Here is a 26,718-nt window from a genome sequence, read left to right on the forward strand (position 1 = left end):
AAAGAGCCTGGCATCACCTTCTTGGCACCACCTTTGAGATAATGTGCTTATTAACGAGATCCCCTCCCATTCTTTTGTTCTCAGGCCCAGCTCCTGGAGTCTCACCTCACAGGAGAGATGCTCCAGACCCCTCATCATCTTCATGGCCTCTTCTGGACCCTCTCCAGTAGCTCTTCGCCCTGTTTAAACTGTGGAGACCAGAATAGAACCCAGCACTTCCCACGTGGCCTAAACAGAGCTGAGAGGAGAGGTGAGGATCACTTTCCTTGGCCTGCTGGCCACACTCTTCCCGATGCACCCCAGGACAGTCAAGTTCTTCATCACATTTCTGACCTCTTCTCTTCCACAGGAGCCAATGACACATGCTCAGAGCTAAGCCACGTAACCAATATGATGATCCAAGGCAATCTTTCTACTCTGTGTAACCCCTCAACAACTGAGGTTTTAATTTAGACTTTCCAGCTGAGATATAGCCTTAACTTTTCCTGTAGAACATATGGATGTTGCAAAGTATATCAATATTTGGAAGACAAAATCAGAAATATAGGGACCTGCTTTTCCAATAGAGATCTCTAAACCTTCATGTTTTAGTCTTTTTCACAACCATGATACCTTTCATCATGCCTTTTTTGTTTTTCTGTTAATCTACAGAGAACTGTATTAGCTGACCAAGCCCTCTGTGTGCAGCAGGGATCGCGTAACCCTGCTGGAGGTTGATCTCTTCCAGCTTAAAAATGTCACTTAGGGGGGTTTGTCTTTGTCCAAATTAACACAGTGTCAAAGGCAAAACTGGATTCAAAGCTGAGCTCTGCCTGTGCCTCAACATGGAGCAAGGTTTCCTTAAAAAATGGCTGCCTAGAGAGCCTTCAAAGCAGAGCTAAAATACTGCACAGCTTCCTTAGAATTAGATCCATGGATTTTTTAAATTTTATTTTTACCATTTCTACCTCCTCTGCATGGCTGTGTGATTAGCTTGATTTAAAATAAAACCTTGCTGTCTTTATAATAATATGATTTGATGGTACTACAAACGAGGCAGCTTTCACTTGACATGAGTTAGGTTATTTTTTACAGACTTTTGTTGGAATTGCAGGTAATTCAGGAGCTTTAAGCTCTGCATGGAAGAAAAAAAGCATAATTTGCTCCAAAGTTATAGTAAATTAATATGAAAAACCCTGCTGATGTTAAGGTTTCATTTAGTACGCAACATACAGAAATGTTGTTAAGACTCCACAGAATACTGAAGATTTGCCTGCATGCTTTTCAAACAACAATGAAAAAGTAAAGATGATACATGCTTAACCCCCTTGGGCTAATTTTTTAAGGCATGCCTCTAAAACTGAATCAAAATATTTTCTGAATACAGCTCTTCACACTTGACCTCTATCTAGGTATAGAAATCAGATGCAGTACAACAGATAGAGACTCTGAAGCTATATTTATCCTTTTGACCATAAAGACATTCCTTTATTTTTATATTTCCTTGAGTGGATTTAAAGATCTTTTTTTTAAAGACTCCATTACCCTTTTTTAAATAAGAAAGAGAAAAAAACCAAAACAAAAACCTAAAAAAAAAGCCAACTAAAACCCTCTACCAACAAAAGCTGTACATATTTTGTAATAAGCATTCTTACATCAATCAAGCAAATATACATTAGCAAGAAGGAAACACATTAAGACTCATTTTCCTTTTTCCTGTGCCAGGTTGTTTCTTTTGTGCTATACATCAGAATGAAAGTAATTCACCTCTCAAAACAAAATATTAGAGAACAAAATATGACTGTGATGCACTTCTGCAGAATACAGTCAAATTTCCATAAAATGTCTGCAGGGTTTTGCACATTAAAATTTCTCTTACTAAAAATGTTTATGGAAATAGGTCATTATGCACATTACTAATAGAGAGCAATTTGTTGCTTTTAAAGGAGCTTTCATACTAATAGTTGTGAATAAACACATTTATCAGACACCCTAAATATAAACAATGTATACACTGGCAAGCACAGCAGAAATGGATTAAAGGAGTTGCTCATTTGGGGCCCAGCTCTGCTGCCATGGAGCTTGGGGGAATTTTGGACAGTCTTTGTTAGGTTGACATGGGAGATGAATGGTGTCTCAGCTGTGGAAATGGGCTAATGGAAGATGCCAAGGATCCAAAAATTCGGGTCCTACCTGCTTGCACAGCTTGGCCAGACCCATTAAGGCTCTTCCTGTGTTTAGTGAAAGGGAGGGCAAGGCTCGGGATGTCCAAGCAAAACCTATACTTTGCAGCCAGAGCTGCAAAACCCAGGCCAACAAGCTCAGCCCCACAAAAGCATCATCTATCTGTGGAAAACAAAGCAGATTTTCACATCAATAGTAGCAACTGTGCTCATGTCACTTCAGAATTCTGTTTGAAATTATACCTATCCCATTATCAGCACTTGGAAAAAATAAAAGAGTGATAACAGCTATTGTAATTTTACTTGACTTCTGAGGAACAAAGAAGATAGAACCAGGCAATTACACTATGTGGGTTATCATAGCATGGGAAGCAACAGGATACCAGTTTAACACTGCAGAAACATCTTAAAATATATTTACACAATAGCCAGCATCCATTCTCTTAAAAATCCCACTTAAACCACAGATTAGAACATGTAGAAAGTGCAAATGAAATGAGCTGGTTTAGGAAGATATGTTGATTCCTGTGGTCCCTTGCTTGGTTGTCAGTAAAAGTGAAGAAAATGTAAAACATCTATCCAATTATTTCAGTTAATATACAAGCATTAGGCATTCAAATTCCTAATTAAGAGACAACATGCCCTGTCAGGCATCTGCATGGGCTATTGAACATTGCCTAGATTGTTCCATAATTATCCTGGCTTAATAGCTCTAAAAATGTAAGCAATGTGCATCCATTGAGGAAATGCACTGCTTATCACATGAGGAGGAACAGCAGACAGAACATGCTCTGCCACGGTGTGTTTGTGCTGCAGGTTTTTAGTGGAACATGGTTTAATTAACAGCAGGCAGCCTCAGCTTAGGAGCTGGCTGCTATTGGCAAGGAGGAAATGGAACTCACACATCAAAAGAGATTTCCATGACCAGATTTAAACACGAAAAACTCAACTGTTGGACGTGCTCCATTTTAGGGATTCCAGCGTCAGGCACCAAAAAGAAGAGGTACCATGTGCAGAAAAAATATATATTTTGTAGTGGTTTCACCATGATACTTTTCAAGGCTCATTTGTTAAAATCTTCCATCTCCCAGCCCCATTTGCAAAAAAAAAAAAAAAAAAAAAAGGCAAAACAAAAACCCAGCATCCTCTGGGGCGGCCATGTTGCCAAGGAAACAGATTTTTTTTTTTTTTTTGCCATCTTCTATGATTTTCATTGTTGGTAAATTTGCTGTGATTTTCTTCTTTCTAAGCCTGATGCCTATGTTCAAGATTTGACCAAAGTTCCTTAAATGGTGCAGCCATAGCATCAAGATGTCTATTCTTTCTCACACTCTGGCAAAACTGGGCAAATAATGGATATATTCTCCTATGTAAAGGCTGCAAGGAATGCAAAAATGAAATATTTCAGCTCTTTGAAATGGATTTCTTCTGCCTTTTAACTAATAGGCTTTGTTTTAGAAAATAATATGTTTTAATGACTCCATGCACCTCTTTCTCTCTTCTTTTTGCTTTCAATAAGACAGAAGGTAAAAAGGGAAAAACAAAGAAAAGGCCATTTTAAAAGAGAATGGAAATGAGAAGAAATTCTAGAACTGAAAAACGTGCAAACAAAAACTATTTTTTCAGCACTGTTTTTGTTTTAGCTAAAACTTTAAGTTAAAAACTCAACAGCCTCTGGTCAAGTTTACTTTTAAACCCCCTGTAAATGGGTATTGCATGGGATGCAAAACTGTGATGTGTAAACTTGGCAGCCTCAGGATGTTTCATGCAACTGAGAGACCCCCTCAACATTTCTCTTGAGAGTAGCAGGAAGAAGTGAAGCAATTCTCAGACTCCCTGTAGACTGCCATCCCATCAATAAATGACATGAATAAATACATCTTCTTACCTGGGACAGATCCAGCAGAGTTGAGTTTATTCAGCTCGTTTAAGGTGTATTTTCTTTTTCTTTTTTTTATATCACAGTAGGCATTATTGGCATAGCATCTAATGGTGAACTTCCATCTCTTTAAAATAAAGATTTCTGCCATAGCATCTCACACCTATTTTGCCAGCTCTGGTGTTTGAAAACTTTTCTTCTCTGCTCTTCTAAACAGAGAGAACTGATTTTGAAAAAAAAAAATATGTTCTTTCCTTTTTCTGCCTCAAAATAACTAGAATTTTACAGGAAATATCAGAATATAGTAGGCCTCAGCTGTGCATTATCTAGCCTGAAATTTGACACCATAATGGGTATTAAATATGCATGCTTTTTTCTTCACTAGATATGTAAACTTTTTATTAATTAGACAGGAAAGTAATCATCCATCTGGGGGTATTAAATGAATATCAATCCAAACAGTAGAACTGATAACATATATTTTGGCTGAACTGCTCCTGTCAAAAGATAGATTATTATATATTTTTTAAATATTTATATATTATATTATTGAATGTTTTAATGAAATTCAACTATGAACATTAGACAAATTTAATTATATATTTAAAGACTATTTTTAGGTCTCAAATTTTTTTTTCCTTTTCCCTTCTGGCACAAAATTATGAATGACACATCTTTTTTTGATCTCAAATACAACAAACAAACAAACAAAACCACTCTACATTTTCAAAAGAATATTTTTTTTTTTTTCCATATGAGATCATAAGACAATTAAGGCACTTAACAGTACAGGTCACATAAGAGCATAGGTCACTTACCAATATTATATTATTTCTTCAGTGGAAAGTGGTAACCTCACAGACTAAACTCCATGATTGGGAAGTAAATTGCAATAAATTCATGTTTGGAATGTAATATAAGTATAAATTTATGGTTTTATTGGTTTTTGGTTTTGGTTTGGTTTTTTTTTTAATTTGTTATTTTTATTATTATATTATTTTTCTACTCTGTAAGATAGTAACAATGTGAACATTTCACTTTGGATCCCTCCAACTTCTGCACCATGAGGACACAGGAGGTCTCCTGAGGAGGAATGAGACATTCTTCCTGACACAACATTCCTGGGACAAAGACCTTCCCCTTTTGAACTCAAGGAAAGTGGACTGCACTCTGATTGCTCCTTAATATTGAGGACAGGGCTAAGTAGTCCCATGGTAAAAAATTTGGGGTACTTTGAAGCTTTCTTTTCACCATTTTTTTCTTTTCAGATATGAGATGGGGAGAACCTAGGAAACACTAGAGTGAGCCAAGGACACCTGATTGGAAGCTTGGCACAGATTTTCTCCATGGGTTTATGTGAGTGAGGAGGGGAGGTAAGACTCAATATTTTGGATGCACAACTTTGGCTGCAGAAATGAATAAATGGAAACTCAAAGGCAGCCAAAATGTCCTTTACTGTTGTGTGGAGGACAGTTCTGTACACTTAGACCCTTTTCTAAACAAAACACATTGGGTTGGTTTTTACAAGCTATTGTGTTATCTTCCTTCTCTCCAGACCCCATCTGTGGCAGGCACATTCCTCTCTCACTCAGGATTTTTCATGGAGGTGCACAGAGGAAAGAATGAGAAAACAATTTCTATTTCTGCTCCTTGTTTTTCCCATGTGGAATGGGTTTGGAGAATTGTTTACCTGGGGTAATTGCTTGATTGGATTTTGGTGAGGATTGTTTGAGCCTGATGGCCAATCCAACCCACCTGGGGCTGGACTCTCAGAGAGGGTCACTAGTTGTTTGTTAGATATGGTAGTTAGAAAAAGTAGGTATGTAGTTTTAGTATCTCCTTTAAATAGTATATCAATGTGTTTTAGTATAGTTATGATAATGAAATCATTCAGCCTTCTGAACTGGAGTCAGACATCATCATTTCTCCCCACCAGGTTCACCTGCATTTACAATACCCATCTTCTGAAGAACTTGTTTCGTCTGGATTTCTAAAGCAGATTCTCTCATCACTCTGAGGAGACAGCTCCAAACAGCTGCTTCCTGCAGCTGGAAAGTTTTTAGTGCCAGTCTAGACCTTCCTGCAGTAAAGCTCTGATGTTCATGGATAGTCAGCTGATTTCCCAAGCAAAGTTTTGGTGCCTCTCTGCATTCCCATAGCAAATATTGCAATAACCTTTTCCTTTTGTAGGTAGGCAGATATTAGAGACTTGTGTCACAGCAAGTGGTTCTCACACATGTGAAAAATACAATATATTCGTGTGGGAAGGCTAATGTGGGGGTCACAGTGTCATTATTGTTGGCTGTACATGTAATATGAGATTCCTCAAATTTGGGTAAGCAGTTTGGAGTATGTTTGCTTTTGTTGGTTTTTTTTATCTCTGAGACAATTTACAAATAAATAGGCAAAAATACATATGACATTGGGGTAACTTTGAAATGACAGTGAAGTACATGATTTAAAATGAGGGTCCACTCAGAGCAGCTAAATTTACCTTTAAAATTAAGAATTATGGGGATTGTGGTAAGGACTAGATTTCACTCTGTTTTTTCCTTCAGACAAAATATGCACTGCCAAGCACAAACAGAGAAAGTTGTTGGGATTTTGGTTGTTTGCTTGTTTTGGTTTGTTTTTAAATCATTTTTGTTTGTTTGTTTTTATTTGTTCATTCAAAAACTTATTTGCTCTGGAAGCTGCAGCTACATAAAGATCCCACTGGAAGCTCAAAATTTTTCTAAAATCAAGAAAGGGGGAAGAGCAAAATAGTTATTAACAAGCAATAGAACTCATTAATTTCTTCTATTAAAGAAATTTGTTAACTAGATGCCTTTAAAAGAGAGTTTATCATGACTGCTCCTTGGAAGTGCAGAGTCTGCCTTCTTAAGTATTCACATTTACTGACTCATTGTTTATAAAATCAGGTGTTCCAAAGACAAGAGATATTTTTTACAATAAGCAATTCTGTAATGAAACAGAGAAATATAAATCAATTTATTAGATATCATCTGCATAGAGAGCTATGAAAAAGACCTCAGGAAAAAAAGCCCAAGACTGCTGTAATTTGTACATTGAGGGAGCATATTTAAATATTTTCAGGCACAATAAATTTAGGTGGTTTACTAGAAAACATTAATAACTTTCTAGTACAAAGGGTGAAATGCCCCACCCATAGTTTCCATACTGCATTCTTCCCAAAATACCTTTACTTCCTGTAAGCATGAATTCTATTTTTAGATCTGTTAAAAACAATGAAAAAGAGTAGGAAGCAGTCTCCATTTTTAAAAGATACAGCTGAGAACCAGCAAAATAGGATTCCAGTGGCACCTTCATATCTTCTTCATATCTTCATACTTTCATCTTTCCCTACAATAAAAAAAAGCAAATTGCTGAAATGTTTTGCTAAGCCCTACTCACCTCTTGGGTGTTTCGCTGAATTTAGTTGATGTAGCTCCTTCACAATCAAATGTATTTTGATACACCTTTAGCTTGTTGATTACAGCTCATTTCTCACACTCGACTCCCCTGAAAAAGGAGCTCTGTGTCAGTGTGCCTCTCACAAATCAGGCAACAGTTCAATTGAGCTACTTTCCTGATGAGCCCTATCAAACCCATTTTTGGAAATGACGTAAAAAAATGCATTTCTCCTTTTTTTCAGTCAGAGATACTTTATATTCTGCCTTGTATTACGTTGCATGTAGTTCTTCCAGAGTGTGCCATTCTCCTTTTCCAAAGCATCCCGTAATAGATGAGTACATCCAGACTCTGAATCTAATTTGGCGAAGAATCAGCACTTTAGGTGTGGCCATCTTTGTACTCATGATGGTGGAGTGATGCACAAAAACTGTGCTGTTGTGTTATTAGTTTTTTGGTAATGGTATTTCTGGCTAGTCTGAAATAACTGTTTGGTCTGACAACTAATTTGTCTTTGTTTCTAGACAAAGGGAAACCTTTTGAAGGAAACAGGCACATTTGGCTGGTGGTGGAACTATTCAGTAGAGGAGAACCTGGTAGAGTTATTCCCTCCTCACAGAGATTTCCCTCGCTGGTGGCAGCAAAGTCACAGTGCCCAGGCATGTCCTGCCCTCAGATGTAGAAGATCAAGACTAAAAGAAGAGATGAGGACCTATAAACAAAACCTGATGCTTGCTCTCTCCCCTTCAGTTCTGGCCTTGGGTGCATGATGGCCTCTAGCAGTGGCAATCACACCACAGAGTAACTCATCCCTTCTGTAATGTTGCAATGGTTTTGCTTCACAGATCAGATAATAAATCACTGCTTTTCCATTGTGGTCTCCTTCATTTGTCTTATCACAGGCTGGTGAGGACTGCTGAAGAATTTTTCAAGTTCTCTGGCCTCCTCATACCTCAGTGTGTTTATGCTTAGTGGCACAAGCCAACTTCATTGCTGCTCTGAAGTTTGTTAGTAGTTTTTCTCTATTGAATTACCAAATTCAACAAACTCTGAATTAGGCCATTTCTGTGTAAAAAAAATAAAATAAGTGAAGGGGCTACAAAATTTAAATTAACCCTTTCACTCAGTTCTGTCTGGTATTTGATATTTTGTTTGTTGCACACAACTGAAAACCAGCACATAATACTTATGATAAATTTAAGTGCTTAAAGTGCATTGCTATTCTGCCTTGTGTGATGGAAAGCAGGGCGAGAATGAGAAAAAGAGGTATAATTCTCTGTACACTGAAATACTGCCTTGTACAAGTCTTTCTTCCTTTGTACCTTACCTGAAAAACATGACTGACAGTATTATTTTCACCCTTCTGCATTCAGTCTATCTAATATAAATACTAAATTCTACTGTCAGGACTATTCATTCTTAAGCATTAGAACAAGGGGCCTGGGCCAAAGGCAGCATTTCTCTGCTAGAGCAAAAAAAGAAAAATAATTAGTGGATAGTTATTTCAATACAGTCAGCCTCATGCTAATCTCCTCAGGTACAGGATAAATCTAACTCAGCTGGATATTTATTATATCTTTAAGATACAACCTGCCTTACCCAAACAGACAGTTTAATATCTTCCTCGGGTACTCATTATCCCTTGTTTCGATTGCTGAGGCTCTGTTGCCTCAGCAGAGCTGGGCATATCCATGCATATCCATGCCCACTGCCAGGTGTTTCACTACCCACCTCATCTTACCTGTTTCTCTTCTCAACCAGAAGGTTTTATAAAAGATCCTCTGGCCTCCCTCTCAAAGATGCTCCTTGTTCGCAGGAGAAGAAACCTGAAAACATTGTGGTGACCTCAGTGCTTTTTTTTTTCAGATAACTCAATAAATCTATGAATTGCCAGAATCCTTGTGAAGGACTCCATAATACACCTCTGATATCCTGAGGATAACACCCAGTCTTGGCCAGTAGAGTGGCCTGTTGTTATCTGATTTTTCCCATTGAGCAGTCCGCTTCTATTATTTCCCATATTGCAAAAACTTAGACACAAAAGCATTTTTGTATTTAATGTTGCAGTGGGCTGGTCATAATTACAGTGCACAGTGTTGTTATAGTACTAATAATAGTAATAGAAATAAGTCCCCAAACCTCTTATTTAAAATAAATCTGTAGGTATTCATAACATTAAAATTTAATAATAATTTTTTATAAAACATCATATATTTATATATGTGAATTTAAATATAGGTGTACCTATATTTTATACTAAAATATACATAAATTCAATAATTATAAACATGGAAATGATGCAAAAATTGCCCAAATCACCAATTCCTATAATACTCATCTCAAATCTAATAAACTTAAAAACAAGGGCATGCCATTAATGCAAATACTGCCTACTCTGAATATGCAAATGCCATGTCAGATCCTGGACATGAAACAATGAAATTTTATCTCTATAAATCTATTTTTATTACTGTACTGCCATCTTATGTACCTTATTTTATTCAACTGAAAAATAGAGTTGGTATATCACTGATTATTTTCTGTAATTATTTGAAGACAGAGGTCAGAGTTGTATGTTTAAGTATGCATGTATCTCTTCACTGAATTTTTGTAATATTGTTGAAATATTCTTAGCTGAAAAAGTTGAGAGCTATAATTTTTTTTCTCTGTCTAAAAAAGCACATGAAAATGAATGATACCCTTAGTATCAGTAATTTGAAAACAGCAGGAAAAAAGTGTATGGGGAGCAGCTCTCTTGTTGTAAGTCACTTTAGTGACAAATAAACTTCTGTTAAACTTTCTGTCTAATTTGAGACCATACATTACAGACATGTGGACCAAAGTACCAGAGTGCCAGTGTCTGCCCAATAAAGCTGCTCCTAATCTCAAATTGAAACACATCTGGTAGCAGAACATAACTATCTATAAAATCTTCCTTGTTCAACAAAGGAGACAGCTCAAAGCATTAACTTCATTAACGTTTTTTTATTTTTTTTTTTTCTTTAAAAAGGCAGGTTTGTTTTTTGTTTATTTTTTTTAAAGGCAGTTTTCCCTGAGACCCTGGACCTCATCCTTCTCCAGAGTCAAAATTTGCTTTATGCCCTGGGCAAAAACTGGTCTGAAAAAAGTTCACATTGCATTATGGAAAATCCTCTATGGTATCCTGACCTTTGGAAAAAAGTAGAAGGCCAGATGAAACCCTATTCCCTTGAGTATTCACAGAAAAAAATGCTGCTTAATCATTAATTGAACAATTTAAAAATAAAAGCATTTACCTTCTTCCAGCAAAACAGAAGCACTCTTTCCCTTGCTAAGCCAGCTGCACATAGTCCAGTAGATTTTTCCTGGGTGGAGTTATTGGGGAACTTAACCCCACACAAGTGAGATTGATGGATATAGGACTGTCTGGTCCTCTGATACATACTCTGCATTTAGCCATGGTCTGGGCCTGCCCTGCATTACAGCACAAATGAATGAGGCAGAGGAAAGATGAGCTTGTCTCAAGTTCCTCTGGATGAAAGGCACATGTAGATAATACTTAGAGATACAGTGAAGGAGCAGGGTGAGTCCAGGATGCTGGTTTTCCTCCCAGGTCAGCAACAAATGCAGTGCAACTGCAGTTCTAAGCCAGAGAAAGTTCTTCTGACTCTGTAGTAGTTTCAGTTGAACTTTCCTTACATCAGTTTACCAGAATTTATTTTGAAGCCATTTATATTTTTGAATGCCACAATGTCGTGGGGCAAAAAAAAAAATCACTAGCTATAATTTGCATGGAAAATTACTTCCTTCAGAGTTATAGCTCTTGTTGACAAAAAGATCCACTAGAAACAAAAATATTTTATGCCACACAGGTGTGATTAACTTTTTTTGCAATGCATAAATAGAGGAGGGGAAAAATTCTTGTGGGATTTCTAATGGAAAAGTGAGATCGGTGGGATCCCTATAACACATTTGCCTAAAAGTTCTTTTCTGTTCTTAAGGAAGGCTGTAGATGGAGACTTATGTTTGCATAAGCAACCAGAGGTATTCAAAGCAGTCAGAGAAACACTTTCCAGCACTCTGACAAAGAAAGGTACCATCATGCAGCCTTGGAGGCAAAATGTTTTAGCTTTTATATTTTTCAGACTCTGTGCTGCTTTAGTGTGCAGTTCTGAGCTTCACATTAGGGGATGGTGAGCTCTCTTTCACAGAGCAGGGAGACAAAACAATTCCTTGTCCAGCTGGGGACCAAGGACAAATGATCCAAATCTCAGCCCCAGGAGCACAAACAACATGGGCTGGAGAGAGAAAAACAAGCAGGATGGGACTGCCTGGGCTGGAGCTGGAATGGGACAATGAACTCCAAGGTGCCAATGGAGCAGAACTGATCAAAGTGAGAGCCCCCAGGAGCGCTCGTGCATTTTGGGACCATTTTGGTTCATCTTGGGTGCAGCCCTGGCTGGGCTCTGGTGCTGCCCAAGGTGGATCCAGGGAGGAGATCCTTTTAATAAATCCCTGCTTTATTCTGTAACTCTGTCCAGCCTCTGCTCTAGGGCAGCCTTCCCAAGGTATCAGTATGAGGTAAACCCAGGATGACTGTGGCTTTTAGGAAAACACCCATGTCTTAGTGAGCATCCTGGTCTAGTGCAAGGTGTCCCTGCCTGTGGCAGGGGATTGGGATGAGGTGATCTTTGGATTTCCCTTCCAAACCAAACCATTCTGTGATTCTGTGATTTGTGGGACTTTTGAAACTGTAATATCAGTGTGCAGCCTGCAAGTTGCCCTGGATCCATAACCCAGAGGCTGCCCACTGCCATTCTCCCACCCTGCTGTTTACCCCAGCATTTCTGCAGGGCTCTGCCAGCCCAGCCAGAGCTGGAGGCAGGCTCCCTCCCAGCTCTGCTGTGGCCTGTCACTGCCCAGACTTGGCACTGGGCCAGACCCAAATAAAAAATGAACCTCGGGTGGGTTCCAAATCTCTTAATTCCAAATCTGAGATGCTCCGGGGGAGTTTGAAATTAAGCAAAACACATCTGCCCATTCCTCATTATTGTTGCTGTTATTGTTGCTATAACCTTTCCTTACACTGATCCACATCTCTGTTCCACATTGCTGGTGTGCGAGAGGCTGGAAATAGTCATTAAAATGCGATAATGCTTAAAATTCTAGCACATTAACACTGACATTTTGCCTTCTAAACAATCCCAGGTAATGAAGGTCAGTACAAGCAAACAGTCTGTCTATGGCCCTTCGTTAGAGGCTTTCTGTGCTTGGACTTCACAGCAGGGGACTGTCAGGCAGCGTTTTCCTCTGTGCTGCTTCTGTCTGAGTGCTTGCTGCAGCTGGCTCCAGCATATGGTAGAATATGAAGATATTTTCTGGGGTCCACTGCCTCAATCACTGTTTAATGATTAATTACTGCAGGCTGGTGTCAGGGTGAGACATTCAAGGCTTCAGGCAAAAGTCTTAACTATGGAAAATGACAGCAGGCGGGATTTTGCCAAAACGAGCAACTTTGCGCTGCTAGTTCTAATGATTCGCACTGCCTTTTGATCCAATTGTAAACAGCAAGATGGTAAAAGGCTGAGACTACCAGGCAATAAATGCCAACAATAACAAGAAATTGTTCCCAGAGAGAGTCTTAGGATGTTTGGTCTTGCTGGGAAAATGTTATAACTAGATCTCTTGAAACAAAGTGGGAACTTGTGTGATCAGACCATCTCCAAGATAGAAGGAACCCAGCCTCCAACCACCAGGACAAAGAAGGCAAGTAAGTGGCAGAGAGTTGAAGCCTCAGTGGCTGTGAGGGTGAGGAACTGAGCTTGGAAGTTCCCAGTTCCATCCCAGCTGGTAGGATGGAAGCCATGGAGCTTTCTGTGCCAGATGTGGAGCTAGGGCTGACCCCTGGGGAGCTCCTGGACAGGACACAGCCCCTCCCCAGGCACCTGAGTGCAGCATCCTCCTCAGCACTGCCTTCTGGGGGAGCTGGGATGTGTTTCCATGGCCCACAAGAACTCTGGGGAGATGGAAAGCTGCCTTCACCTCACCCTGTGGTTCCACACTGCACATCCCCACTGAAGGACAGACCCCTTGAGCCTCGAGCTCGTGATCAGCCCTCCCCTCCAGTTCAATCAGCCTCAAATTGATGTAATGAGGACATGAGGGATCAAAGCTGTTTAAAGGCTTTTGTTCAGTTCATTTAGAAATGCATCTTAAACCCCATTAATTTGCTTTGCGTGGCTCTGTGCATGTATCAAAACTACCCATAAAGACACAATTATCTCCCACCTACAAAGATAAGAATTGTATGTGTGCTTTAATAAAGCCCAGGTTAATTTTCTTCAGATTGCCCTTCATCAGAAATGCAAAATGAGCACAAATTATACAATTCACATTTAGTATCATGTTGCAACTGCTTTGTGCTTGTGCCAGTGAGTCTACAGAGCAACAGAAGAGAATAAGATCTTTCATCCCAATTGCCTTTGTCTGTGATAAAAATATGAAAAACGCTTACTTTGAAGAAGGAGTGTTTCACATTGGATAGCTTGTGGCTCCATCTTCCTTGTGCAGCGCCATTACAGAAGCCAAAATCTCACCATCTTCTTCCCAGTGAAGACAGAATTAGAAAATCTCAAGAAGCCAAAATCTCACCATCTTCTTCCCAGTGAAGATTAGCACTAGAAATGCTTTTGGTAATTCAATGGAAATATTTTTCATTCCCTGGGAAAAACATTATCCAATGTTTTTGGCTGTTGAAAGTAAAAAAGTTTATGCTTTTGGGAAAGAGAAGCAAAAGAAATCACTTTACTTCCTTCTTTTATATAAAATAATTTCTATTGAAGTAAAAAAGAAAATCCTGTAGAGCGTATTTGTTGCAGAAAACAGCATTTTTTGAGGAAAAAAAATTGACTCACTTTAGATTAATTTACTGCTTTATAAAGGTATTTTATTCTCTTGAATTAAATAAATTTTTCACAATGCATAATCAAAATGCTTTTCTATTCCTCCAGGTTACAAAGAATGAAGAAGACTCAGTTGTCTACTAATAAAAAACTAATTTTAGCTGCATCCAATCTTTGGTCCTTTTATTATTATGGGAAGAGAATGATGCTAAGTGAGAAGCAGCAGATAATTAATGGGCAGGTTACCTAGCTTGTACAAGTCACAATGAAATGCAACATTATTTGTCAGTTTTTAATGCGATATTAACTGGTGATGGGTGAACCACAAAAGGTTGAGAGACTGTTTGAATGATCACCAGAAGTGTAGAAGCTTATTTAAAATTTATCTGAATGTCTAAATTGAGTTGAGATTAACTTGGTGCAGGTCTCCAGGAAAATAAAGTGATGATGTAAAAGTCCACACTTCAAAATGAAACTTTTGGTACTCCCATAAGCACTGGAAATACTGTGAAAACAGCACTTCTTTCTTGTTTCTCCTAATAGAAAGCACTGGAGAGACATGAATAAAGTTACTCAGCCTCTTAAAACCTCTGAAAAAGCCATGAACTTTTAGCTGATATTAAAATATTAATCTGAATTAGTCTGCGTATGTCTAACTTTAAAAGTAATTTGAATCTTTGATAAATTAATGAAGCTTATTGAAATTAGATGCTTTTTTTTTTTGTCTAAGCAGTACCAAAAGAAAATTTGCTATGCAGACTGAAAATTTTAATCCAAAATATATTTTGTGATCTTAGAAACAATTTTAGAGAACAAAACCTAGACAGAACTTCAAGGCCCCATTAAACACAAAGGCACAACCTGTATAAATGTAGATATCTTTCAAGATGAGTCTCTCATTGTTAATGCAGACAGTTCCAAAGGCAAAAGCGAACAGCATTTGGCAGCAGGAACTTTTAATGAGAATATCATTAAGGAGTTCAATCTACAGACCACAAAGTGATGCACAGCAGAGCCATCTGACTTCCCTGCACCTCATACCTTTATATCCCACTAGACATAAAGAAGGTATTTTGGGTGAGCTAAATGTGTGTCCCAAGTGAGGAGCCCTTCTTGCATAAAATCACAGACTTACCAGAAGGTTACTATCAGCTTCTGGCAAATTGTCACCATGGACGAATGATTTCTTGGATGCCACCTCTACTCATCTTCTGTGAAACTGCAGGAAAATTCAGAGAAGACCCATATGGAGTCAACATCCACCATAAAGAGGATGGGAGGAGTTTGACTAGAAAGCACAGCCCAGATGGAGTTTTGGTGCAGGACTGAAAGGCCAGCGCATTCAGGCTTAGAGAGAGCCTGTTTCACACTGCAAATGTAGGTTATCAGCCTGGCCAGGAGCAAAATCTGTGTCTTTGCTAGGTAACATTTGTAACTCTGCCTGCTGCCACCTGGAAGAGTGTAATGTATCAGGAGAAGGACAAAAATCAAAACAGAGATTAAAAATGAGCATAAAAAAGAATGCTAAACTCAAGTTGCTGTTATTTAGGGTTGGCAGAGATTATGATTAGCATCATCAGACACTATTCAGGTTTATGTCAGGTCAGCCTTAAAGCTTCAAGTAAAAATTAAAGGGAATCTCAAACATTAATCATCTTCCTTTAAAAAGAAAAGAAAAGTGATTAATGTGCTGATGCAGTTGTATTATTGTCATTACCTTGTGCTTTAGCTCCTCCACTCCAGAAATCATCTAATATAATTTTAGATTATTTAGGAATGTTTCCTACTACTTATCTGCCATTTCAAGAGGACAGGACTCTCAGAGGTCATGGCACATCTACCAGCACTGTCCAAAACCTGCTGGGGTGTCTGCTAAACGACTGGATCTGACTAGAAACAAAAGGGCAAGAGTGTGATTTTTCTGATATTAAGACTCCCCAGCAGCCTAAAAATGGTAGAAATTCTTAAAAGATTTAGGAGAACAGTAGATTTTTGGATGTCACCCTATGAAAGAATATATGCAAGATCTCTGATCTCGTTTAGTTGAGCTGGCATATTTATATCCCAAATTTTATGAGGCTTGAGCTTTCAGAGTTAGGGTGTTATGATGAGTTAACACCACTGCTTAGATTGTTCACCAGCCAAATAGCAAAATTTCTTAATGTCATTTTATGGGACTTATAAGACATTAAACTAAATATGATTGCTGCTCCATAAAACAGAACAGTTCTCCATATACTGTATGTATGCAAATACAACATCCTATCTCAGCCTCCAGTGCCCATAGTAAGTTATCCTTAGAGTTTAGACTGAATAGCTGTTATTGGTTTACATGCTCCTATATCTTTGCATTTCATATAGCTAATAAAGAGAGAAGCTTTTCAAAAAATAGGAATGATGCCTTATGTGCAGTTGAGAACCTTTTCTCTTTCAGCAGGGGAGGTACATTTGTCCAACTGAAACACATTTTCAAAATGCAGAAGAGGTGAATTTTCAAACCCAGGCAGGGGGGATGTTTAATGAATGTCAAAAGTTTCTTTCAAAATCCATTGTCAAATGAGGCCAAATATTCACATGGATCCTTGGGCAAGGTATCTAGAATCAATAAATTATACTAATAAATAGGATACAAAGTGAAAGGTGCAACATGGTCTAAAAAAGTCTTGCTACCAAGAATGAGAAAAATGCCTTTTGTCATAATTACCTACTCTATCAATTTAACTTCAATTCATATTGTCCACTCCTGCAAAGATTATATTTTATCAATGTGGACCCCTATTTTCTGTTTCTGAAAATAATTTCATCCTGTTTGCTATAATGGGAAGAGGAACCTTAACAGAGGGCCATTACTATGGTCCTATATTTCATTTTAGACATTGAACATAAAATAATTGTTATTGTTTTCCAATAAATTCTGATTTGGGATGCATTGGATCTGGAATACTTACCAAATAATGCCTGAGCTGAATGTTATGATTCTGAGGGCAGAAAAATGCATGAGGGTTTTAAAAGCTGGGATTTTGAATGAAAGGGGAAATGAATCATCAATTTATGAAATCAGCAGCATATGAAAATCGCCAATTAACGAATGCATAAGTTTGATAAAATCTGAAAAAGTCATGTGTGCTAGTCAAAGTAATAATTCATACAAGTACTGATCTTGGTAGCATTACAGAGGTAACATTTTTACAAGGTTAAGCTGTCTTTGAACTTTTCTATAATTTATTAGATGCAAACAGACATTTTTTTCTGTATCAAGCATATGTATCTTTTTGTTCTTTTACTTAAAAATTATCTCAAATTTTGACAACTGTAAGCAAAAAAAGTCCTCTTCATTGCATTTTACTACTCCACATCACATTAAAAAAATATATAAGACATTAAGCCAACTAAGTATTGTTCCACACTCCCGGCTTTTGAAATTATTGGCAAGGCAGCTTTGTGGATAACCCCTAGAGAAAGAAGACTATTTGATATATAGTTGTCATCTCCTTTATATTCTTTTGCTGCAACTATTTAGCTGTTCCTTCAGAGAGACTCTGATTTTGGGGCTTTTTTCCATTAGCCTGAGAACAGAATCAAACATGCTGGAGAAGTGTGCATGGAAAACTGTAGAGATGCACAAGTAAAACTGCCATTAAACTTGGAGAAAGACTGTCCCTATATATAATATTTAGGCAAATCTGAGCATAGGGGTCATAAAATTTGTTCCACATCTTCTTTATGCATTAGTATAAAAGTTCAAGTTTTGGAGTCAGTTCTTTTCAGCATCAGTGGCAGCTATTGCTGCAAGGAAATTAATAGGGCTATCTCTCTGACTTCAGTAGGAATATACTCAGTGCCTAAACTCAGTCCCTAAAGCCCTGCTGAAACATAAATGTCACTGTTTTGAGGGAATACTCAATATATTTTGTTCTCTGAGGTACAACAGCCTCTGAAGCTGCTTCAATGAAAGTTGATGGAAATTAAGGAAACGTTAGTTGATACTTCCTGAATATCTTCAATGAGGACAAAAAACCAAAGCCAAAGGGCAATTTACCTTCCTCCACTTCTGTCACACTTTTTGGCTAGTTTCTGTGAAATAACCTGTCTGAAATCAATGGTTATCTGGATATAAGAGATCTGGATCAGGTGCTTCTCAAGCAGGTGTCCCTGGATGGGAAGTTTCAGTGTGCAGGGTTATCCTAATTTGGTGTCCATGGAGTTCCTTTCAGTGAGATTCCCAAAGGACTGCAGCATCAAATTTAAGCAGACTTAGGAATCCAAATTTCCATTATTTCTTAATCTTACAGGAAATAATTAAGCTCACTTACTTCAGATGTCCTAAAAAAAATGTAAAACTAAGAATTTTTCAGTGCTGATCACGTAAGAGATACTGAACCCTCAAAGTAGTGTTCTACTACATATTTTCTCTACATTTGATACATGAACAAATAATAAGCAATCTATGTTAAGGACAATACATGAAAATATTATTTTTTGCCTCAATTATGTGGTTTCAAATAAACAGGATTCAAGACTCTTGTTTTTTGAGAGTCTGACTGATCTGCTTTACAAAGCCTTTTCATTTTTCTGGCTTTTTAATAAACTATTTGTCACGCCTCTTTGTTCTAAAATGAGAGTAAATGTTTTGCTTTATAATCTTACTTTTTTAACTAAATAAAAGTTGCTGCATAAAGTTTTAATATAATTCTAAAATATGCCCTTGTAGAAGTTGCCATAAATGTCGACATTTTCAGCAGCATGAATTTATGATGACACTGAATTTTTACAGCACTATAAAAGTCCATAGTCATGATGACATCTACAGCTGCCTTTTCACTAAAATATAAGAAACTATATTAAGACAAATAGTTCAACATTTCCACAGATTTTAAGGAAGAAATTGTATACACCAGCGAGAGCTCACAGCAGTCTAAAGATGGAAGAGATTATTATTTAGCTACTAAATGTTTTTATATTGAAATGGAAATCAGCAGAGAGTTCTTTTGTTCCTCTCCAGTTTTTATTTTCTTCTATTGATTGAAGCAAAAATTGTACCGAAAGAGCTCGAAATAAGCTTGAATTGAAGCAGCATTCTCCCAAGGTAAAGGTAGCCTGATCAGCCAAAATGCCTCAATGCAAACACACACAGGATGAGGAATAAGAGGACTGAGACAGGAGGACCTGCAGGGCTGGCATCTCACATTCCAGAGATGTGCTGGGATGGCTCCTGGAGCGTTGGAATGGAAAGACACAGGGTTCTCTGGAAAGAAAAGGCAGGGAAGACAAGGAGGGGCTGCCATCCCCTAAGACAATGACCCTCTGGAGTGCAGGGTGTTCCACCTGGGGGTGGATGAGCAGCCAACCAAGAGCTTCTGGGCCAGGATTAAAAGAAAACATGCTCTCATCAGACCCCATCAGGAGTTCTGCTCAAGAACTCCCAACATAAGGTCATAGACTTGGAAAGGATGATGAGAGGGGAGGAGCACCTCTCCTATGAAGACAGGCTTCTATTAAAGAGTTGAGGTTCCAGCTGCAGAAGAGAAGGTTCTGGGGAGATCTTATAGCACTTTTCAGTACCTAAAGGCTTACAAGAGAGCTGGAGAGGCACTTTTTACAAGGGCAAGAAGGAATGGCTTTCAAGTGAAAGAGAGTGCATTTAGATACTAAGAATTGTGAGGATGGTGAGGCACTGGAAAAGGCTGGCCAGACAATTTGTGGATGCCCTATCCCTGGAAGTGTTCAAGGCCAATTTGGATGGGCATTTGAATAACCTGGTCTAGTGGAAGGTGCCCCTGTCTATGACAGTGGAATTGGAACAAGAAGACCTTTAAGATCCCTTTCAACTCAAACTAAGATTCTCTAATTACTATGCTGTGAGTCTGACCTTAAGTCTAGAGGTAGCCAGAGAACCTGGTTTTTGTTTCGCAAACCTAAAAAGGTACCTCAGAGATGCTAGAAGTCTTCATATTTTCTGCAACTGAAAGGAAAAGGATGCACTTCTACATGGAATTCCAGTAAATATACACTTAAATATGAAATTAAAACCATGAAATATTATGAACCATAAAGTCCCATAGCTTGGGAAGATGAGTATGACTCATATTGCATGCCAGAAACAAAAACTGCAACAACAGCATTACTATACTGGAGGTGGTGCTCTTGTATTTGTTCAAGTCCCAAAATATGGAGAGTTTGGATTAAAGGAAACCTTTAGGACCTCTCTCTTTGATACAAATATTTAATTTAGGTGAAATATTTCAAAGACTTGAATATTTCCATATTTAGGCTGTGGGTAAATTGAATATACCACTGGATAAGACATCTCCTGAGAATCACAATAGGACAAGTATGGACCCAACTCTTCCACCAATGCACACTCAATGATTCCATTGAATTAAATATGAGTTACATGTACAGAGGGACTGAGGCAGCCTGGTTTAATTAGTGTGAAAATGTCAAGTCCCTGTGTACAGTGCAAACCTAAAAACACCCAGACAGTTAACCATTTCATTGCTATTGAACAAAGTAGACAAATCAAATGAGAAAACCTCAGAAGAATCAGGCGAGTGTAAAATGACCCAGCATTTCTACAGCAAAATTACTAGGAAAATAAGTGTCAAAAAAATGCTAATAAATGCTCAAGCAAACAAAACAATGCCTCTTAAAACTGCTCTGAATTTACCCCATCAAGTCCATTGTTAAGCAAGTGGTCAGATATGATATCAGTGAAAACTTGTCAGCTTTCATTGATCTGGAAAAAAAACCAAACCACTTAGGGTTGTCTATTTCTATGGGAAGTACAAAAAAACCCCAAAAAAACAAAAAAACCCTATTTTTCTTTGTCCTAGAATCCCATTGGCTTTGATGGCTAAACATTTGATTGAAAACTGAAGCTATGTATCATAAAAAAATTAATTTGTTGAATCTAAGAGTGGGATTTTTTAATCAGGTACTTAAAAACCAAATTTTAAGTTCTCAATCTTTGAAAAATGAAGCTGTATGGAGGATTACCTCCATTTTATAGTTTAACTACTCTATAGTATTTTTAGATGCCTAGAAACACTTGAAATATTTCTTTCTTACAGGAGAGAGTTCATTCTTTCCAGCACTGTGGCTACAGCAACAGGAACTCCCATGGAAGTTGCCTGCTGGGTGAGTCTCCTTTTTCTGGAAACACTCACTGTCCTAAAGCTGCACCTTTCCATGGCTCTCAGTATTCTTAGCACAAATTCCTTTTGACTGAAACTTCTCAGTTTAAAACACATTTGAGATTGTCAAGGAAAACTCAGAGTACAGCTCCAGACCAGCCACAAAAGGAACTTATCCTCAATTTTGATATAATTCTTCAGCATCAGGAGTCTTTAGGCAGAGTTCCATGCTACTAATGCCAATATGCAACCAGATATGGTGCAGAATGAAAATACTTTAATATCCCACATTTTACTTCGTGTTTTTCAGAATTAGTTTCAAAGTACATAAACACAGACAGGTATTTCCAAAAAGCTTCTCTAAGATTCAGGAACACTCTCCCGTGGTAATTAAAGCCTAGCACATCTGGGCCAAAGCAGCAATGACAGGACATGAGCTGCAAGAATGGTACCGAAAATAGACAGGATACAGCAATATCTGGATATCACAGCACCAACAGCCAGCCTTTCCCCTTGCATGTTAATCCTCATATGAATCCCCTGCCTACATTCAGAGAAACTCTAAAAGAACAGCACCATCATATTTAGGGCCTTGTGCCACTCAGCAGCCAGAAGAGATAATAATTAGTAAAAATATTGGGGCACTGCATGCTGTCTGAAGAATTGTGTATTTTACATAGTGCTAGTGGTGAATGTATACATCTGTAGCTAGCATTTACAAAGAATTTTTAGTTAAAACATTGGCAAAAATAGAGTGCATGATGCAGGGTTCCTCCATACTGTTGCTTTTGGCTTGAATCAAACAATTGGAGTCAGATAGAATAATTAATATTACAAACCTTTTAATCACAGCACAAGTTAGTAAGATATGGACAGACATAATTACATAGCAAAAATTGTCTAGGCTCTGCTAACTCCAATATTAAGATATTTTCTGGGAAATGGCAAAAAACAATGTCACATTATTTCTCCAATTCATTAACAAGCATGTTTTTTGCACACTGTTCTTCATGGTGTATTAACTTATGACAGGGGCCAGGGCTATATTAAATTATAGGATAAATTATTATACTTAACAGTGCTATTTGACAGCTTCTTAGGTATCTGCTGCTCTTAAGCTTGTTCTGTAGAGAATTATTTTTTAACACCACAATTAAGAAAACCTTAAATAATAACACATTTTACCTTGCTTCGCAACTTTTTGTTAGCCTTTGTCACACAGAGCAAGTGGTGACCAGAGAGACCTCTAAGAAAAGAATATGTGATAATATATCAGATTAAGTTTAAAATTTATAGACTCTGAATGTTTATAATACAAACCACAGGTTAGTTCTTCCTTCCTCTGCTTTCAGGGAGCATCTGTCCTCAGTTTCTCTAAATTCAGGGTAGTTTGAAAAGAATAAAAACCTAGTGCATGGTCTTGAACTTCAAAGTCTTATACGAAAACTTAAAAAATAGACCAAATATTTTCTTGCAAGAGAGTTAGCCATAATATTCAAGGAAAGATGAGATACCCAAGCAGGTAGCAGGTATGTTTGTGTGCTCTTAAGAATATTTTCCTGTTCTATATTAATGTTTCCATCATTATCCATAGCTTTACACTCATAATGTCCTTTTTTTCATCCCTCTACTCCTGTTCCTCATTGTCTTTTGTTTCCTGCAGTGACAGAGGTTCCTGCACAGACCTGGATGGGGAGACAATCCTTTGCCACACACTGCATGTGCAACCACCTCTCTGAAATTCTTCCCTTCTCTTCTCACCTGTGCACTTTGATTGACTCCTGATGTCACTCATTCCCATGATATTTCATTCCCTAGGATTCCATTTGACTGCTGAAACCGATTTCTGAGCTGCCTTTCACCCTTCTGTGCACAGGGCATGTTCTCTGAATAAATTCTCTACTAACTACTAAGGGCCCATCTATGATTTCTTTCCTTTTTTTTTTTTTTTTTTTCTCCAATATGTTTTTATTTGTTGCTCATTGCTACAATTCATGGTTTTCTTGTTTTAATCCTTTCTCAATGGTAGCTGAATTTGTATGTCTTCAATGTGCACAGCTAGCCACCAGTCTCAAGAGTGATGCCTTTGGTAGCTACTGCTCTTCAAGATTACAGAACTGTTAAGAATAATAACACAGAAAGTCTAACTGTGGAATCTATGGGTATCTGTAAAAAAGGTGTGACATGGTTAGGGATGAATCACAACGTTCTAGGTGTAAACTAAACTAAACTTTGGAAAAATGTTTTTTTAAAATAGATTAACCTATTCCAAAAGACCAAAAATTCCAGACTAAGAAAATTTAAATCCTTAGATTCACCATGAGACTTGCTTAGGTACAATATTGCAACCCCAGAAGACACAAATGCCTGTAGACAATAAGAAAAAATAAACAAAAGTGTGAACAAGACAGTCCAGTTAACTAATGAAGCTCAAGAGGTCACTGAAGTCATGTAGGCACTCTTCAGGCAGTGGAAACTGAGACAATGACTCCTCCAGTAAGTGTACCTTTCTTTCTTAAGTAATTTTCTTACACTTCAGTAAGCTTTAGACTTCACCAGAGTTTTTTTCACTGTTAAAATGTAGTCCAGTGTTAGAAATGCAATGTTTGAAAAAATACCAGTGTGACAGGAATAAATATTTTGCAAATATTCGAGTCCATTGTACAAATGTGCCTCTAAATTTGGCAATGAAGCAGTTTAGCCTCAGTGACCCATCCCACTTGACCTTTCTATGGATCTCTCTAATATTCACAGGACCAAGATGAAATTAAATACAGAGAAGTACAAACTTTAGCTCTTGGGAAAGAAAAAGAAAATACACAGCTACAAAATGAGGGACGACTCCTAAAGCATTGATATAGAAATGCATTACAAATAGAACCTGTCAACTACTGGCAGCAACAGGAGGGTAAATCTCATTCTAAAAAGTGTTAGTAGGAATGCTTTACCTAAAGGACAGGAATCCACTGTGTCACTCTTTCCAGCTGCCTTCCAGATTTTAGCAAAGATGTAAGTTAGTTAGAGTGCCAAGTGAAACAATACATACAAAAAATAATGCAAATGTTTAAGAAACTACTTTTTTCTGTTTTTTAATTTTGTGTGTGTGTGTGTGTGTGTGTAGAAAAGTAAAGGTTAAGAGAGGACGTTATAGGGACTACGCAGATTAAGCTTATTTTCCCTACTTGTGGGAAACACAGAAAGAAATGGGTACTGGCCAAGCTCAGCTGCTGATTTAGATGACAGCAGATAGATGACAACTCTTCCATGGAAAATACAGCTGGTTGGTTCAGCAATGCCAAAGCCACATTGCCAGATCTACAATTAGCAAAGGTCTCCTGGTTTATGAGTGAACTGAACTTCAGGAATCCAGGGCATCATATTCCCTGCAGAGCAATCACAGGGAAGAAGTGGGAATACCACAGAAACAAAGCAATTGCAGAGGGAGATCTCTGAATGGGAAGTAGAACAGCACTCCAGCAGGGGTGCCCCATCCTACACCAGCTATGATTACTGTCCCAGGAATAGCTTTGTCTCTGAAAACATGTAATTTTGTTATTTTCTCTTCCCGGGAGATCAAGGAGGTGGGTATGGGTGTGATTTCCACATGCCAATGTGTAATGCAGATTCCCTCAAACTGTACTTTGCATCAAGCAAGAGTTCAGCAAACAAGGCACATTCTGAGATAGAGGTTTCTGCATAATCTCAGATTTTGATTGCCAATTCCAGGCAGCATTGTGAAGGTTACAGCCTTTTCTCCAAATCATTATTCAAGGTTACTTTGCAAGGCCACTGGTGTCTAGACCCTCTTTGCTGGACAAATAGATTTGAGGAAAAATTGGTAATTGTGTATTGAAGTGCACATGAAAATTCAACAATTAGCAGTACAATAAAAACTGATTGCTTTACATTAGCAAGACAGTGTTAGTTAGGAAGCCAGAAAATATCTTATTGTGCCTCAACATGAAATTAGTTCCCAATATGCAAGAGATGCTTGCCTATTTCAAAATCAATGCCTGTTTCATGTGAAGGAAGTTGTCTCGGAGATGGCTTTGCTTAAAGGCAGGAGAGAGCTGAAAGTTAAAATGTGTGTGCAGATTTTGAAGTCTGTAAGTTCAGAAATCAGATTTTGTTTCATACTAATCTTTCAGCTTAATGGAAATAATACTGATAATTGGAAAAAGCAGAAAATTGTCAGAGTGAGAAGAGGTGTGTTTTCTCTGAGTAGGAGATCTACACACTTGCAAAGTTACTGTAAACTATTTCAAGTATCAATGCAGAAACTTTGCAATACCTTGAACTGGACCTAAAGCCCTTTCAGAATGTGACAGAGCTCATAATTTCTGCAAGCCAAAGATTTCTCTCTGTGGTGTTAGGCCTGCTCTACACAAAGTTACATCACTTTAATTAAAAGTGCATTTTAAAATCAATTTAACAAGCCCGTGCAAACCCTATGTGGGCACTTCTTATTTCAGAGTTGCATTAATTTATCTTAAGTGAATTCCTTCCTGACTTAAGCTAAATCAATAAAAGCCAGGACAAAATCAATTTAGGAGTGTCCAAACAAGTGTTCACATTGGTTTAACAAAATCGATTTATAAAACGATTCAAATTACTTTGGTGTGACTTTTGTGTGAAGACAAGCTTGGCTTAGCTAATTTCCTCAAATTAGACATTTTAAAAAACAACCCAAAATTTAAAATTTTAAAAAAAATATGGAATTTCTTTTGGATCCAAGGTTGTTTGCATTGAGAAATTCATCATCTTTAAAAAGTTTATGGCATTTGAGAAAAAAAAAAAAAACTGAAGTGGGTTAGAAGCACAATTGCCAGTTTGGTTATTAGAAATTTGTCTTCATACTTTATTCATGCACTGATGAGATTGGTGAAAGGCAAACAGAACTAGGAAAATACCCAGGAAATAAGATTCTTTCTGGATACTCATCTTTGAATTTATTGTTTCATCCGTTAGAGTGAAGAGCAAAGAATTATTCTTGAGCTCTATTTTTAATCTGTCACTTGTTCTGCAGCTCTGACATTCCTGAGATGCATCGGGAGAAATTTGGCCTACATGCCTTTGGAAATACTAGTCTAGGGTCTTTGAATTTAAAAAAAAAAAAAAAAACAACCAAAACAAAACAAATAACAAGAAACCCAAAAACAAACAAACAAACAAACACACACACACACACACACACACAAAAACACCAACAAGAATCACCAATCCACAAAAAGCAGAGTACTAACAAAGGCATT

The 26,718-nt window shown here is 37.7% G+C and overlaps 1 long non-coding RNA gene across 1 annotated transcript; it reads right to left on the minus strand.

Moving 5' to 3' along the window:
* Positions 1–1,166: 1,166 nt before the first annotated feature.
* LOC146763381 (uncharacterized) lies at positions 1,167–26,652 on the minus strand. Its single transcript, XR_014952244.1, has 2 exons — positions 9,194–26,652; positions 1,167–7,404 (listed from the first exon to the last, which is right to left on the minus strand). It is a non-coding gene; the product is annotated as an uncharacterized LOC146763381 (long non-coding RNA).
* Between the last annotated feature and the right edge of the window lie 66 nt (positions 26,653–26,718).

Source organism: Lonchura striata, chromosome 1A (genome assembly GCF_050655825.1).
Source record: "Lonchura striata isolate lonStrDom1 chromosome 1A, ASM5065582v1, whole genome shotgun sequence".
Taxonomy (NCBI): domain Eukaryota; kingdom Metazoa; phylum Chordata; class Aves; order Passeriformes; family Estrildidae; genus Lonchura; species Lonchura striata.